We start from the raw sequence: 16862 nt of genomic DNA, 5'->3' as shown, positions 1-16862 counted from the left end.
GACACGGGTTCGAGCCCTGGTCTGGGAGGATCCCATATGCCACGGAGCAAGTAGGCCCGTGAGCCACAACTACTGAGCCTGCACGTCTGGAGCCTGTGCTCCGCAACAAGAGAGGCCGCGACAGTGAGAGGCCCGCGCACCGCGATGAAGAGTGGCCCCCGCTTGCCACAAACTAGAGAAAGCCCTCACACAGAAACGAAGACCCAACACAGCAAAAATTAAAAAAAAATTAATAAACTCCTACCCCCAACAAAACAAAACAAAACAACAACAACAACCAAAAAATACAGGTAATCAGATATCATGAGGCCGGGGGAAAAGAATATGTTAACAGAAGCTTAATAACTTTAAATGTTTGAAAACTTGCTATGTGAAAAGAGGGATGACACATATTCCAGGAAGCTCCAAAATGAAAGTAAGTAGAACATACGAGTGAAATTTATAAGGAGCCATATTTCATAGCTAGCTAAGGAAGAATTTTCTAATATTTGATCAGAGTCACCCAGTGATGTAAGCAGCTCTTCCTAAGGTACAGTTACCTACGACTGAAACTGTTCAGAGAGACGATTCAAGAGAAAGGATATAGCACAGGGAATTATACCCATTATCTTGTAATAACCTATAATGGAATATAATCTGCAAATATACTGAATCACTATGCTGTACACCTGAAACTAACACAATATTGTAAATCATCTATACTTCAATTTAAAAAAATGAGAGAAAGGATGTGAAAAGATTTCCTGATCTGAAAGCAAAATTGTAAAATGTTCTTTTTAGACCTTTTCAACTCTAAGAATTTTCAGCCTTCCTTTTTTTCTTTCTTTCTTTCCTTCCTGTCTTTTTTATTTCATAAAATATATATTGAGTGCCCTATATATAATAGACCAGGGGTCCCCAACTGGTCCTTGGCCTGTTAGGAACGGGGCCACACAGCATGAGGTGAGCGGCGGTGAGCAGTGAAGCTTCATCCTCCACTCCCTATCACTCACACTACCTCCTGAACCATCCCCCGACTCAACACCTGGTCCATGGAAAAGTTGTCTTCCACGAAACCGGTCCTTGGTGCAAGAAAGGTTGGGGACCGCTGTACTAGACTATACTACACACAGGGAATACAACAGTGTGCACAATTTATACTACAGTGCATGAGACACAAATTAGCTACATAGTCACAAAAATATGTAAAATTTCATCTGTGATAAGTTATATTAACAGAGAGCTGCATGGTGCAAAGGAATTTGAAAGCAGGATTCCCTAAAGAAATAATGGTTAAGGAAACACATAAAGCATGAGAAGTATTTAACCACATAGACTGAAAGGGAAGAATATTCCATGCCGTGTTTAAAGAGTCTATAGTCCTAAGAACAATCTGGAAGTCACTGAAGAGTTTTAAGTCATAAGAGATTACATTCATTGAGGTAATATCACGTAGTGGTAAAGAATATTAATACTGAAGCTAAAATTGCTGAGTTCAAATGCCAGCTTCACTGTTCTGTGGTCCTGGGCAGAATTCTGTGCCTCAGTTTCTCCTTATCTATAAAATGAGGATAAATAATAATACCTACCTTATGGTGAGAATTAAATGAGTTACAATATGTAAAGAGTGCATAACACATGGTAAGTGATAAATAAGTGTTTCTTATTATCATTGGGTGCATATGTATACAATATAAATAGATAGAGATATGTACTAGATAGATATATACAATATATTTATGCACATACACCAAAGTTTCTTCTTGGCTCAGTGAGTGAAACAATTTGGAGGAAACTAAGACTAGACAGGAGGAGATCAGTTAGGATTTTAATACAAATTAGAAAAGAATGGTATCTTGAAGTGTAAGTTCACTGATCGTGGTGGTAGAAGTAGAGAGAAGTGGACACGGTGAGAAAATCAGGAGGTAAAATTATTAGGATCTGATGGCTGATTGGACAGATGGGAAGAGAGCAAGGAGGTGAGATGTTTTCTGGCATGCATAATTGAACAGCTGGCAGTACATTTCCTAAGGAGAACACATTTAGAAGAGAAGATCATGAGTTTGATTTTAGATGTGGTTAGTTTGAAAGTATTTTTATTTATCCAAGAGGAGATGTCATGTAAGTTGTTGAATGAGGTCTATGAGAGGCCTGAATAGATATATAAACATGTAGGAGAAATTTTCTAAATTTTATTGATATTTCCAATAATTTTGTAAGAATTCTGCATTGAAGTATTCATGCTCCCATGAGGTAAGACTGAGTCAGGGACAGAGGATGGATTACGAGAATGCACACATAACTCTAAGCATTGACACATGAAGCTATGAGGAATAGAATGAGCTTTCTAAAATCAATTCCTTCATTTTTAATTTTTTTAATATATGCACAAAGCTACTAGAATGTCCCTAAAATTTACGAATCTTGATGTATACACTGTGACTATTAAGGAAATCGAGAAGAATGGGAGATGAACCCAAGCCATTTTAAAAATTATGGGATCATAATAAACTCTCAATCCCTCATTTATGGCCCTAACTAAAACACAGAACAAAACAACATTATCCATGATCTCTGCATGTAAATATCATGAACATATAGGCAAAAAAAAGAAAGAGAAAAGGCAGTGTCCAATGGTAATGAGAAATGTTATTTACATCAATAATGTTTAAAAAAATAAAGATGGGGGTCTTCCCTGGTGGCGCAGTGGTTGAGAGTCCGCCTGCCGATGCAGGGGACACGGGTTCGTGCCCCGGTTCGGGAAGATCCCACATGCCATGGAGCGGCTGGGCCCGTGAGCCATGGCCGCTGAGCCTGCGTGTCCGGAGCCTGTGCTCCACAACGGGAGAGGCCACAATGGTGAGAGGCCCACGCACCGCGAAAAAAAAAAAAAAAAAAAAAGAGATGGACTTTTAGTAGTAAGAACTTTATAACAGAATTTTTTATTTGATTTCCCTTAAAAAAAAAAAAAAAAACTAGACAGAACAATGGGCATGGTGGAAGAAAATTCCCAGATGACATCTTTGACAAAACTGGTGTCAAAGAATCCAATGAATTCTCCCAAATGGTTGAATGTAAATGTGTGTGTGTGTGTGTATACTGATAGATAGATGAGAGATGAATATATGTAAGATACTTAAAACTTAAAATGTTCTAGAACCATGCACTGACAAGGAGGAGTATAAAGTTTATTGGGTAAAGTTAGGATTGTATATAATATATAAGGAATAATTTTTTAAATAAATTTAACCACAATATATAGGTAAAGAATGTATAACTGTCAAACTAATACAGAGAAAAATATAACGACAAAGAGTATTTATTGAGTCCAAAAGAACGCAAGGAGGAAAGGTAATAAAAGGACAATAGAATGCATACAAAAAAGTAGTACATTTGAAGCCATGTATATTGGTAACTACATGGTACAGTGGTTAGGAACTTGTGCTTTAGAGGAAAAAGATTGAGTTTCAAATTCTGCCTGTGACATTTACTATTTGATCTTTGGAAAATGTCTTAACATTTCTAAGCATTGGATCCTCATCTGCAAAATAGAGAACAATATCTACGATCCTACACTTTTGCTATGGAGAGAGAACAGATGTGCAGTTCTTCTCACCTGACACATAAAAAGTACCCGATAACTGATAGGTAGAAATTTTATTATAAGTAGGGACTCCAGTACACAAAATTGAACACATTTTCTCCAAACCAGACCATTTTACATATAAGGAACTGAGAAAAATGATTGGACTGATCCAAGTTATAGGTTTTAAGTTTTAGTGCATTGGGAGGGTAAACAATGAAATGGAGTTGAGGGTTAAGGAGTGGGGCCAGTGAACCATGAGACTGAAGTTGGATAGTGAAAGAGATGAAATCAGGAGGGGACAGGAAAACTGGAAGAAATAAGACTGAAGTACAGGTTTGAGGGGAATTACAGAATACAAGACCTGGAAGAAAATGAGTGGTCTGAGCTTGGGAGACTATACCTTAAAATGTCTTGAGTCCCAATGCTAAGACATGAGATTCTCAGTGTGGCTATGGAAAGGAACCACTGAAATGAGGAAGTGAATGTCACTGGGGTCAAAGAGACCAAAGAACTTTGAATTTATAAGAATCTCAGATGCAAGTGCTTCCAGTTTATTTTAGCATCCTGGAATCAGAGAAGAGTCAGCACAAAATGAGAAAACTTTCAAACAATACAAATAGTTTTAAGTATCTTTGTTCAGTGTCATGGACCTGCCGAATGGTAGATACAGGATTTAAACCCACGTAGTCTGGCTTCAGAGCTCCTGCTTTCAATCACTATGTTATACCACCTCTCATGATAAAATATGCCATTATGGTTGAAGAAAATTAACAAAATTATTCTAAGATATTACATATATACTTACAGTAATTGATTATTAAAATACCAGTTTAAAAGTATGTGTACTATGAAATTATATTTTGCACAATATCTGAAGCACTGCATGTATTGAAGGCAATTTATAATTTAGCAAAACAACAAAATGTCATATTTACCAAAAAACTCTAGGAAATTTTTGTTCTTTATGCATCTGAGACAGATCTCAGGAATACTTTGCTCGGAATATTTCCGTACTGGGAAAAGAAGGAAAATGATATATTGATATTGTTGATATAGCTGATATATAATATCAGCATATTGTAGAATTCAAAATTGTTAAGTAAATATAACACGTAATTTATAAAATCACAGGACTATTATCTTGAATTTTGAATTTATTGTTCTACCTTTGGAAAAATATCACTTTCTTTGTGACATTCAGCTGAGTAAACACAATTCAAGTGTAAAAAAGAGACTCGTTGTCAGTTCTTAAAGATTTCTTAAGACAAGTTAAAATTATCCTGGAAAAAAGATCAGAACAGTACAATCACTAGCAGGAGTGCCTTTTGCAAAACTCACAGGAAAAGTTATCTGTAGTGTATATAATGGTGCCAGGGTTTGTTTCCAACAGGGCAAGAGTCCTGCCATATATTCCATTTGCTGGCCTCCAGCCTGCATTAAAAGTGACACAACAAAGCTGTTGGTCAGTGGGAATATAGACCAGGAACACTATCCAGGTTGAGAAGTAGAAACACTGACTTCAGAGAGATGGAGCAAACATATCTTCTATACAAGATTAGCAAATTTAGATCAAACACACAGTTTTCTTTTTTTTTGCGGTACGCAGGCCCCTCACCACTGTGGCCTCTCCCGTTGCAGAGCACAGGCTCTGGACGTGCAGGCCCAGTGGCCACGGCTCACGGGCCCAGCCGCTCCGCAGCACGTGGGATCCTCCCGGACCGGGGCACAAACCCGAGTCCCCTGCGTCGGCAGGCGGACCCTCAACACAGGTATATATACAGATATACACAGGTATATCTGCTAGGTGCTTAGTGCTTAAAGGAAAATCTGACTGCATTAGTAGCTATTGCTATAAAAATCTTTGCATACAAGACAGCCCAGAAAAAGGAAAATGCATCAATCGCTACTAGATTTGACCCTCAGTTATCAGCCCTACAAAATACATCAAACTTTAAAATATAGACATGCATAATTTCTGATAGAAATAAAACTAATTAGTGTTCTCTGAAAGCAGTTCATTGCTTAGGAAGATGAAAATTGGTACTCTCAGAATCTAAGCAAATAAACCTTACGAAGAATGAATACTCAATCTAAATTATTAGCAATACTAAATGGCCAAGATAGTTCAACAATTCCTAAGTTATCTGACAGAATCTTTTGGTCCTAAATAATAATTCCAAATATTCCAATACAAATATTTGGAAAAAGATTTCAACAGAATAAAATGAGAATTGCCAAGTCAAAGCTTCTGTGTTTATAATGGAAAACAGCTGTGACTGAGGGCACTGAAGTAATATTCCAAGTTATCTTTCTGAATTGGAATTATGAATTTGAACATGTTCACAAGAAAATAAAATAAGCCCACACCCATTTGAAATGATCTTTACAGATGCTATGTAAATATATACGGATCCACTTTGCAATTAAATACCACATAATTAGTTCAGGGGCTTCATGCCAAAAGTATGTTGTAATTCTACTAAATTTAAATTGTGCATAGTGGTAAATGAGAATAAACATTCCAAAATGATAGCTCATTTAACATTTTCACACACACAGACACAGACACATACACATGCACAACAGAATTAAACCAATGCAAATCTGGAAATAATTATATCATCTCTTTACTGGCAAACCCAAAGGAAAAGTTCACAAGAAAACTAGTTTTACATTTAATTTCTCATATTTCATGCAAGAAATATGAAAAAATAAATGACGGCAAAAAAATGGTTTCTATATATCTTTTGTTGCATAGATTGCTTATTCTATGAACATATTGTAAAAATGTCCAAATGTTCTTTATCTTCTTTACTAAATGATAAGTATTTTAATTCCAGATGGTACATATTACAAAATATCATTCATTGAAAGCTGTGTGATTCCAAGCACATAAGACCCTTTTGCAAGAAAGTAACTGCTCTACAGTTCCTTTCTTTTTTGGTTGTTGTTTCTATTTCTTTCTCCCCTCCCGTTTTTTGCAAGAGACAACAGTATTAATTTCTGGGAGTGTGACACCTAACAGTACCTTTGAAAAGCAACAAAGATTCAGACACCACGAACTATTCTTTTCTAAGTGAAAAGTTAGCCTTTAGTCATGATTCTTTTAAGAAGCATTTCTTAAGCTATGTACTTTGTCTAGGGAAGTCTGAAGGGCTCTGCAGTGGAGTAGCTAAAGTGAAAAAGCAAGCAAACAATCAAACAAACAAAAACTAAGAACCCTTACACAACAAAGAAACTGATCAGTCCAATTTGAGTGGAAGATAATGTGTCAAAGATAGTATGCTATGTCTATATGAGATTTTATTTTAATTAGAAAGTAGAATTAGAAGTGCTAGCAGAGTCCTAGGTCCTGATAGAATCAGTTTCCTGTAATCTATTAGCCCATCAGCTCAGAGAAGATAATTTAGTCCATGAGGTTATGGCTGAGATTAAGATGAAAAATACACATAAAGAAACAAATGGCTGCTGTTTTTAACCACCAAAAGTAAATTGCTATATATATTTATAATGTTATGAATATACAATATCTAATATGTATTGAGCAATAAATAGTAGAAGTTTCAACTGCACAAACAAATCAACAAAATTTATAGCAAATCAAAAATCAAATATGTTATCTCTCAGTCTGGAAAGAAAGAGATTGCAGAATCAACTAAAGCAAAAGAAGCTCAGCTCACTTCTATTTTTGGTTGACTCCAGCCACAGGGAACATGCTCTCACATCCTGTAATTGGTGGCAAGTAAACAACAGATTATACTTGTTCATCACACCACTGACTTCTTGTATGATTTCAGGCAACTACAACCTATCTAGACTTTAATTTTCTCAATTGTTAATGAGATTAATAATAGGTGCTACAGCAAAATGGTTGGTCGGTTATGTCAACAGCCTCTGCTGATTCCCATTTTCTATTTTCCACTTCTCTATAGACACTGGAAAGGCTAAACACTTACTTTCCAATTCTCCCTTTGTCCTAATTTCAGTTGTCCCCAAAGCACATTCTGAGACAAAGATCTGGATGTGAAAGAAAAGAAAATAATTTAGAAGGAAGTGAAATAGGAAAGCCAGTAAAGGATGCATTAATAAGCAATCACCATGGAGGCAAATAAGGATCCAACACTATGTGGACTCTGAGAAACTATGGAGAAGATCTCCCAAAATTATCCAGTGAGAGATGAGGAAGCTGGGGGTTCTTGTATAACTACTCCCATTCTTACCAACTCAACTTTCCACCTCTGTAAAATGGACAACTGAACATGACTGCACTGTGAGAAATTGAACACATAGGCATAGTTTTTAAAAGTTATATTAAAAATATGTGCTGTGCAGTATTACAAATTTGCCTTGGTAGTAGAAAGAGTACAGAATTTGATCAGAGACCTGGGTTTTATCTGGTTCTGGCTTTGCCACTAGCTGATAATAAAATGGAGTAGCCTCTCTGACTGGGCCTTAGAGTTTTGTTATTTGAGAAATGATAAGGTTGGATTGCTGATGATACTAACTGTTTTTCCAGTTCTAAGTCCCAAGAATCTTTGATTAAATGCATTTTTATGATGTTTAGAATAACTTTACTCTTTTCTTTGTCAGACCCTAAAAGTTTTCATTGCTGCACAAACATTTTTCACTAAATAGAAAATAGAATGCCTTTCCAATGTCAGAAAGCCCTCTGTATTGTGAATAAATTAACGTGGCTAAAACAAAATCTCTTTTCAGGACAAACCAAATTATCTGTTAAGGTGACTGAACATAGCTCACACAAATTTTCATAATAGTCCATGTAGTACAAGCAATGTTACCTGAAGACTTGAAATTAGTCAATGTTTAATTTTGAATTTTAAAGAGAATGGTACCAGGTGTTAGTAATAAAGCTAGAATCCCAAACAAACCAAATCCTCAAAAAAACCTTTATGATTAAAATTGTTTCCTAAACTACCATATTATTGATGCCAGATGTTAATCATGAAAACAAGATAAAGAACTTACGCAGAGAGAAATTTCCATTTTAAACAGTAGGACACTAACTTATGAAAGTAATGAGTCAGGGTAAGTCAGATTAGCCAATAAGCCTCTGTAACTTATTAAAATGAACCACAGTTTGTATAGTCAAAATCTTTTTTACAGGACAAAATACATAATTTTTTTGGATAAAAGTCTTAGACTTGTGGAGGTTAGTGACTATGTGACAAATGCACAAAAAGTTACATTTGAGAGATTTGGGGGACCTTTTCCCTTTTTTTGTATTTTGTTTTTCTACAATGAGTTTAGAGTCTCATTTATGGTCACTAGCTATGTCTCCAAATCCTGCCTTTCTCTTATAGTCCAAATCCACATTTCACAGCTTTTGTAACATCTTTACCTGATTACTGCTTTAGCACCAGAGTCCCCACAGTGTTTGATCCCTTAGTATGTCCAAACTTCTTTTCTCTAAAAGTTCTTTCCTCAGGCTGATTTCCTTTTCATTCAATGAGTTCATTCATTCAAGCATTGCTTCATTTATTTATTATCTCTTCACTCAACAAACAAGGGATTAATATGTTGGCAGAAGCTAAGGCAGATATAAAGAACAATAAAATACAGCCTGCTCTTGAGGGGTCTACCAGGGCAGTATCATACAGGATAGTTATAATAAAATGGAGTAATCCTATAGTTGCTATTAATGAAATCCTAAGCACTTCTTTACTCTGTAATTGTCAAGAAGTTTCCTCAGAGAGAATCAGTTGAATTTTGAATGCTGAGTAAAATTTTCCAGGGTACACAGAAAGGCAGTGGTACAGCATAACCCAAGTCAAAAAGGAGAGGGAAATAAAAAAATGATAGCATGCCTAAAATTTAGATTCATATTTCAAAAAGTATAATTCCATTTATCCCTCATCCTTTGTATTGCTATTTTTGTGTATGTATATATATCTACATATACATATATATATAACATCTACATATGTCATAGTTCCCATAAGAGTTTATCCAGTTCTACTGGATACAAATACTCTTAGTTTTCATTTATTGACAATGTCTTTATTTTACTCTTTTAAATTTTATTTTTGAACATTTTTTTTTCTGAATATAAACTTCCTGGTAGGCATCCTTTCAGCATTTTAAAGATGTCAGTTCACTGTCATCTGCCCTCCATAATGCCCTATAGGTAATGTGTTTCTCTCTGCCTACTTTTAAAATAGTCTCCTTATTTTTGATTTTCAAGTTTTATCATTATAAAACTAGGAGTGTTTTCTTTATATTTATCTTGCTTGGGTCTGTTAGTAGATATTTGTTACTACATTTGAGAAAATTTTAGCCATTATTCCTCTGTTACAGACTGAATTAAGTCCCTGCGAAATTTGTATGTTGAAGTCCTAATGCCCTACTTGACTGTGTTTGGAGATAGGACCTATCAGGAGGTAGTAGAGGTTAAATGCGGTCATAAGGATGAGGCCTTAATTCATTAGAACTGGTGTCTTTGTAGAAGAGAAAGAGACACTAGCTGTCTCTCTCTCTGCATGCCCACAGAGGAAAGGCCAAGTGGGGACACAGTGAAAAGTCATCAGTCCACAAGACAGAGAAGACTCACAAGAAACTGACCCTAATGGCACCTTGACCTTGGACTTGCCTCCAAAATTTATGAGAAAATAAATTTCTGCTCTTTAAGCCACACAGTCTGTGATATTCTATTACATCAGCCCAGGAAGACTAATATATCTTACAAATATTTCTTATTTCCCTTTCTTCCTCTCCTCTCCTTCATGGACTCCAATTACACATATCTTAGACCTTCTGATATAATCTCACAGATCACTAAGAATCTACTGATTTATTTTCAACCTTTCTTCTCTCTGTTCTCTATTAAAATTGGATATTTTCTTTTGATCTTTCCTCAAGCTTAGTAACCACTTATTTTACCATATCTGACATTCTTAATACTACACATTGTTTTGCTCAGTTGTAGAATTTCCACTGGGTTATTTTCTAGAGTTTCCATTTCTCTTCTGAGATCCCCTGTCTGCCTATTCATCATCATCATATTTTACTTCAAGTTCCCAAACTTATTTATAATCATTTATTTAAAGTCCTTGTATTCTAATTTCCATGTTCACAGTATTTTATGATTGTTTTCTGTTGACTGCTTTTCCTCTTGAGTGTGGGTCATAATTTCTTGTTCCTTCTCATTGTCTACTAATTGTTTATTGCATAGTGGACACTGTGGATGACCACTGTAGAAACTGGATTCTGTTATCTTGTTCTAAAGATGATTATTATTCTAGTAGTTAATTAAATCGATTTGACACAAACTCAAAGTTTTGGCTCCCCTGAAGTGGGCATCAATGAAATGACTCATTTATCTCAGTCTTCTGGCTGTGTTTTTCACTGAGAAATCTGAGCTCTCCACACATGTGAGGTTCAGTGGTTAGCAAATAATTTGGATAAAGTTTATAGACAAATGTGGGCTCTCTCCTCTGTTAGTCCCTCCTTTATTGAATCTTCCTCCTTACTCTACTCAACCCAGTAAAAATACGGCTTGTACACTAACTTGAGAGTGCCGTCAAGAGAAAAGCTAGTGCAGTTTCCTTCTTTCATGGGTCAACTCCTTCCAGTTTCTGTCTACTTTGTTCACCATTTCTTCAAATATTTTACCCAGTGTTTATAATTTTTATCTGAATTAGGATTAGTAATGTACCATCTACTCTACCATTATGGGGATAAGAATTTATAGGAAGGTTTTTAGTAATAGTTTACATTTTTAAGATAGCTATTGGACACATCAGATTTTTTTTTCTTTGCTCTCTCTCTCTCTCCCCCCCCCTCTTTTGGTCATCTTTAATAATTTGTCTTTTGTAAGTACTTGTTTATTTCATATAGTTTTGTGAAATTTATTGGCAGAGACCCTGGGTTTCTTAGTTATATTATTGAGTGATATACCATAGAGTCTGGTGCTTACTTTGCCTCTGGATTTTGAGTTGTTGATTATGTAATATTACCTTATAATATCATAAATTTGATTCAGACTTTTTTATCTGAAAGCATCTTGACTAAAGAGTAAGAATTTAGTAAATATTGATATGAATTAAATTGTCAAGATCCAGAATTTTTTACATTAAAAATTCACTTTATTTATATATTGACATCATATAAAATCTTCCAGATGAAAATGACAATTTCCTCATTTCAATTTCAAATGGTCCCATAACTGGCATCAATCTGTGGTCGTACAAGAGGAATGTGAAAATTTCCACTATTTCCTTAAAAAGTTTAAAATAATTTACTTTATTTAGTCCCTTGTGGATGCAAGTAAAACAGAATTATTCAAGTTATCACCAAATAATGGGAGGCTTACTGTAAGGATACAAGTGGATATAAGGAAGTATGACACTCAGATCTGAGGTATAATGGAAACCACAGCAGTGCCTGGTATCACAAAGGCTGAAACTGGATTCTAAGCAGCTCTAAGTAATGCAGTAGTGACTAACCTTTAATGAATTTTTACAAACATCTGCTTTTCATTCTTTTCCCCAAACCAATCTATTTCCTTATAGCTTTTGCTTCCTCATAACTTTGATTTTTTTATAATTCCTTTTCTCTGCTTTATGGGTGACCTCTATCTCTGTTTCTTTTTAGCTTCAGATTTCTTTGCCTATGCATAAATTTTCTCTGTATTAATTGGGATACTTTCAATTGCAATTAATAAAACTGCAAAGCAAATTACCATTAATGTAAAACAATTTATTGTTGTATATAACAGATAAGTAAAGGTTTACCATTGCATTCAGGAATGGTTGATGCAGGGACTGAATAATATTTCTCTCACTCAATCTCTCTCTCTCTCTCTCTCTCTCTCTCTCTCTCTAGATAGGTAGGTAGATAGATAGATAGATAAATAGAGATAAAGATATATACATATATATTAGACCAGATTGCTCCATATGATGGCCATATTGACATTACCAGTCCTAGAGTTACATTATATCTTCTTAATGACCTGGATGAAAGAGAGTGTGTATTCCAACAGCTTTAACGTAATATCCACAAGGGGTATTCTGATTGACTCTAATTAACATAACATATTATGTGCTCATCTCTGAACCAATCTTTGTTTCATACCTATGGCAGTAGAAGCAGGGAGAATGCCAGCCCCTCCCAAACCACATCCAGTAAGTTTCTAATAGGTAAAATTATCATATTCCTAAAAGAAATATGAAAAGAATTATTGGACATAAACGCAAAGAAGGCTAGCATACTAAATAGTTCCTAGTTCAGATTTCCAACAATGATTATGTTGCCATTCAGAGCATTTTCCACTGGCCACTCTCATAGTCTGGCATGGATACACTTCTTGGATTCAGTCATCGTCTAGTCAGAGGTGCTTTTGAGTAGTATCACACGGTACAAAACTAGGTGTACAGAGCAATGCTGTGATAAAATCTCTGAGTGGAATTGTTTTCCCTTAGAAGTGTTTGTGGGCTTGGAAGACATCGTAATCATCATTTAACTATTATTTCAGATGAAGGAAGTCAGTTGGTTACATTAGTTTTAAAAACACCAAGATTCATTATTATTCTCTCATAATTTCCATCTAATATGTCTATAAATCTATGCCTTAACTCTTATTAAATGACAAATATTATAAAATCCCGACATTTTTGTAGATATACTGGCATATACCATTTTTTATTAAGTTTAATATTTAGGTTGACTAGAGAGGCAAGAATAGAGTTATAACCAGAAAATTGTCTCTTATAAAGGAACTGTTTGAAGCCCTGGTTTGACTGTGATTCATTTCATAAAGTTAAACAATTCCAGGGGTTATAAATCTTTATTGAAGCCAAAGATAATGTTTATGCAAAAATGAACATTTAGACATGGAAAGGGGTAGAACAAATTTCATACAGAATGATGTCTATGTTATTATTTGTACTAAACTCTAGTATGTGCTTAAATTCTGAATGTTCAACTCATAACTTAATGTTTTAGTATTCAAAGCACACTGTGCCTAGAAAAAAATGTATAGAAAAATTAAAGAAGGAGACAAATCACCTTACAAAGTTGTCTGGTTTTAATATAAAGTAGGATACCAACTGGGCTCAAATATGTTTCATATCTTTAAGTATTTTCAGTAAAACAATTGGAGCACACACGATTTGAATACCAAACAGAATAAAAAGTAATATTTCATTCAGAAAACAAAACACAAAAGAGAATCAATGTTCCTTTCCTTTTTATCTCTCAACCTGGGAAAAGGCTTAACTTTGAAATGCAAATTCTAAGTTTGGCATTCAATAATTCTAAAGCTTTCTCAATGAAATTAAAAGGAAATTATCTTTCCTCGACTAAAAATTCCTCCTGCATTCCTCACAGGAAGAGATAAGATTTTACTTATCCACTCACCTATCATAAACACTTGTATAAATACAATTTTTCCATAAAGTTGAAAACAAGTTCACCCTACTTCCCAACTCCACATGTCTGAAATATTCCACAACCCTTACCTTCTTTGAGAAATAGCGACAGACACATCTGTCACTACAAACTTTCCTCACAGTGTTTTTTAACTTTGCTGTATCCAATACAAGTCTTTTAAAACAACAGCAGTAGTACCAAATTCATCATTTGGTTTCTTGGATATAATATTTGCAAAGTACTGACCTAGGCCTCCACAAATGAGAAATAAAAAGTGATTCCAGGATGGACCACATTCCTCCAAGTCCACAGGTAGGCCAGTGACCACTGCGGAATTGGAGTTCTCCAATGTAATATTTGTGGTAAATTGGTTTTCAATTAAACTATGATCTTCTATTCATATCATTTTATAAGACTCTTCCTCTAACTGTGCAATTTAAGAAATATGAGCTTGAGTCATGAATATCTATACATATAAACATTTATATTCATATTCATTTTCATACTTGAGAATATATATGTAAACATATTTTAAGAATTTGATATACATTTTAATTCAAAATTTTGTAAACCTAAAGAAATTTAATAAAAATAAAGCATTGCACGTTGATACAATTGTGTAGTGTTTAAAGCTCACCCAATACTGTCTTTCTTTAGCTATTCTTTTTTTCTAGAGTCAAATTTCATGAAAATTTTGTCCTCGCATTCTTTTCCTACTTTTTCATTTCTCTTTACCTCCAGTACTCTAATTTGTCTGCTGATCCAACTAACATCACTGAAGCAGTTTTTTACCAGTGTCACCAGGATCATACTTGTTGCTAAATTCAATCATAAACTTAACCCTGGTGGTGTTAGTTATCCAACCAATATCCATTCTTTAGATGAACAGACCCCAGTTAATCTACTGGTCCCAGGTGGAGCAGAACAATTGCACTTACAGCAATCTCTTACCTCAGGCAACCTCAGATCCACGGGAATAAACAGCTGATATTTGAAGCTGCCGAATTCTTGGATTATTAGCTTTTTTGTTTTTTAATCAAAAACCATCAACACTTTTCAAAGAAATATATTGCAAACAGTGACTTTTACTAAAGAGGTGAATTTGTTCTAAATGAAAAAAAATTCCCTCCATGAAAGAGCAAACACACATTTACCAGACAACTTATACTGCATTAATGATGTAACAGTGCACAAATAAGGACCATAGGTTTTATTTTAATTAGGACTGAAAGACCAGTATAAATGCTGATGGTGGGTGGGTGGGGGGTATGTTTTATACCCTGAGCTCCAATATTCCAACTCTGTCCTGTCCTGTTGTTATGATTTGTAAAAATCTTTGATTTTTTGTAACTTCAGTGATGTGTTAAAGGCAAAGAGTCTTGATTTGAAAAATCTGTTGTATCCAAAGGCCAGAATAGCACTCAACCCTGATGAGTAAATACATAAAATGTTGGGTGATTCCTTCATGTATCCAATATCTTATTTTTTAATTCTGAAGTGGCAACTGTTTAATTTTTTTCCATTATAGATTCATTTGCCTGTTTTCAATTTGATAATAAAGTGTACGTACACTTTGTATAAATCTTTCACTCACAGTAATGTTTTTGAAATTCCTTTAGATTGTGTGTTTATCTATAGACCATTTCTTTCAATTACTATGTAGTATTCTTTTGTATTTTACCTATTCTGATAACATTTGCCTTTGCTTTTATTTGTTTAGTTTACTAACCTTTAATGGAATTATTGATATTATCATTTTGGGTCTATTATCTTACTATTTGTCTTCTGATTATACTCTCTTTGTTTTTTGATCCTCTATTCCCTTTTTCTTCTTTTTTTGATTATTTGAGTATGTTTTAGAATTTAACTTATATATTTACTTTTCAGTTGTATATATCCCTTTTTGTTATATTTTTAGAATTACTTTAGGATTAGAATATGCATCCTGGAATGTTCTTAGTCTATTTAGATTTTATATTGTTGCTGGTTCCATTCTGATAACTCATGTTTGAATAAAATGATTTTTTTCTAGCCTGATTATTTGAAGGAGGTTTTCCTGAAGAATGGGCCAGTATTATATTCCAGGCTGGTAAGAAATGTTTTTATGCTCTAGGTTGGTGTGCATGAGAAGTTTATTAGCTTTTACTGATCCAAAAATTAGCAACTGGCAGGCAACTCACAATGATGTGAAGTGCCTCTCATCTCTCCTTGGACTGACCTGCAATGTAGGTTGTCTGTGTGATTTCACACTCATCCTTTTCCATCTTCTTTTCCTCAAAACAGAGCCAGTTCGAACGAAGCTCCCCATGTGCTTCAGGCACCCTGTTGCCATTTTTGCAAACAAGAAACTGTTGCTTTTGAATCTCAAGCTTGTACCACCTACTTAAGAACAAACAGTGTTTATGGCTTTTTCATTGAGTTCTACAACCACAAGGATCCTCTCTGTATAACCCTGTTGGTCTTCATGGTTTGGACAGTCCTCTCTCCTATTTAGGAATTCAGTGTTGCTTCTTGATACATCTGAGATTTTATTCATATATTTTTATTTAGTTTCTAATGGACTTCATGTTTCTATATCTTATCCTCCTTGTTGCCTCTGGATGATTGCCAAGAAGAAGAGGGGGGATGCTGATTATACTTGTCCATATTAAAATAAAAGTTTTCACCGTCCCAGGAACTTTCCTCTTTTAACCTGTTTTATTTCCTTTGTAACACATATCATTATTTAAAATTTATTTATTTTTTCTTTTTATTTGTTTGTCACCTCCACTTGACAGTAGACTCAACAAAAGCAGCAGTTTTGACTGCCTAGGTTGTTTCTGTATCTGCAGTGCATAGAACAACTCCTGACATCATAATTCATAAATATTTGTTGAAGCAATAGGAATCCAGGAAACATCCTTTTTTT

The sequence above is a fragment of the Mesoplodon mirus genome (genome assembly GCF_964341445.2).
Source record: "Mesoplodon mirus genome assembly, chromosome: 11".
Taxonomy (NCBI): Eukaryota; Metazoa; Chordata; class Mammalia; order Artiodactyla; family Ziphiidae; genus Mesoplodon; species Mesoplodon mirus.
Note: the sequence above shows the minus strand (reverse complement) of the source record.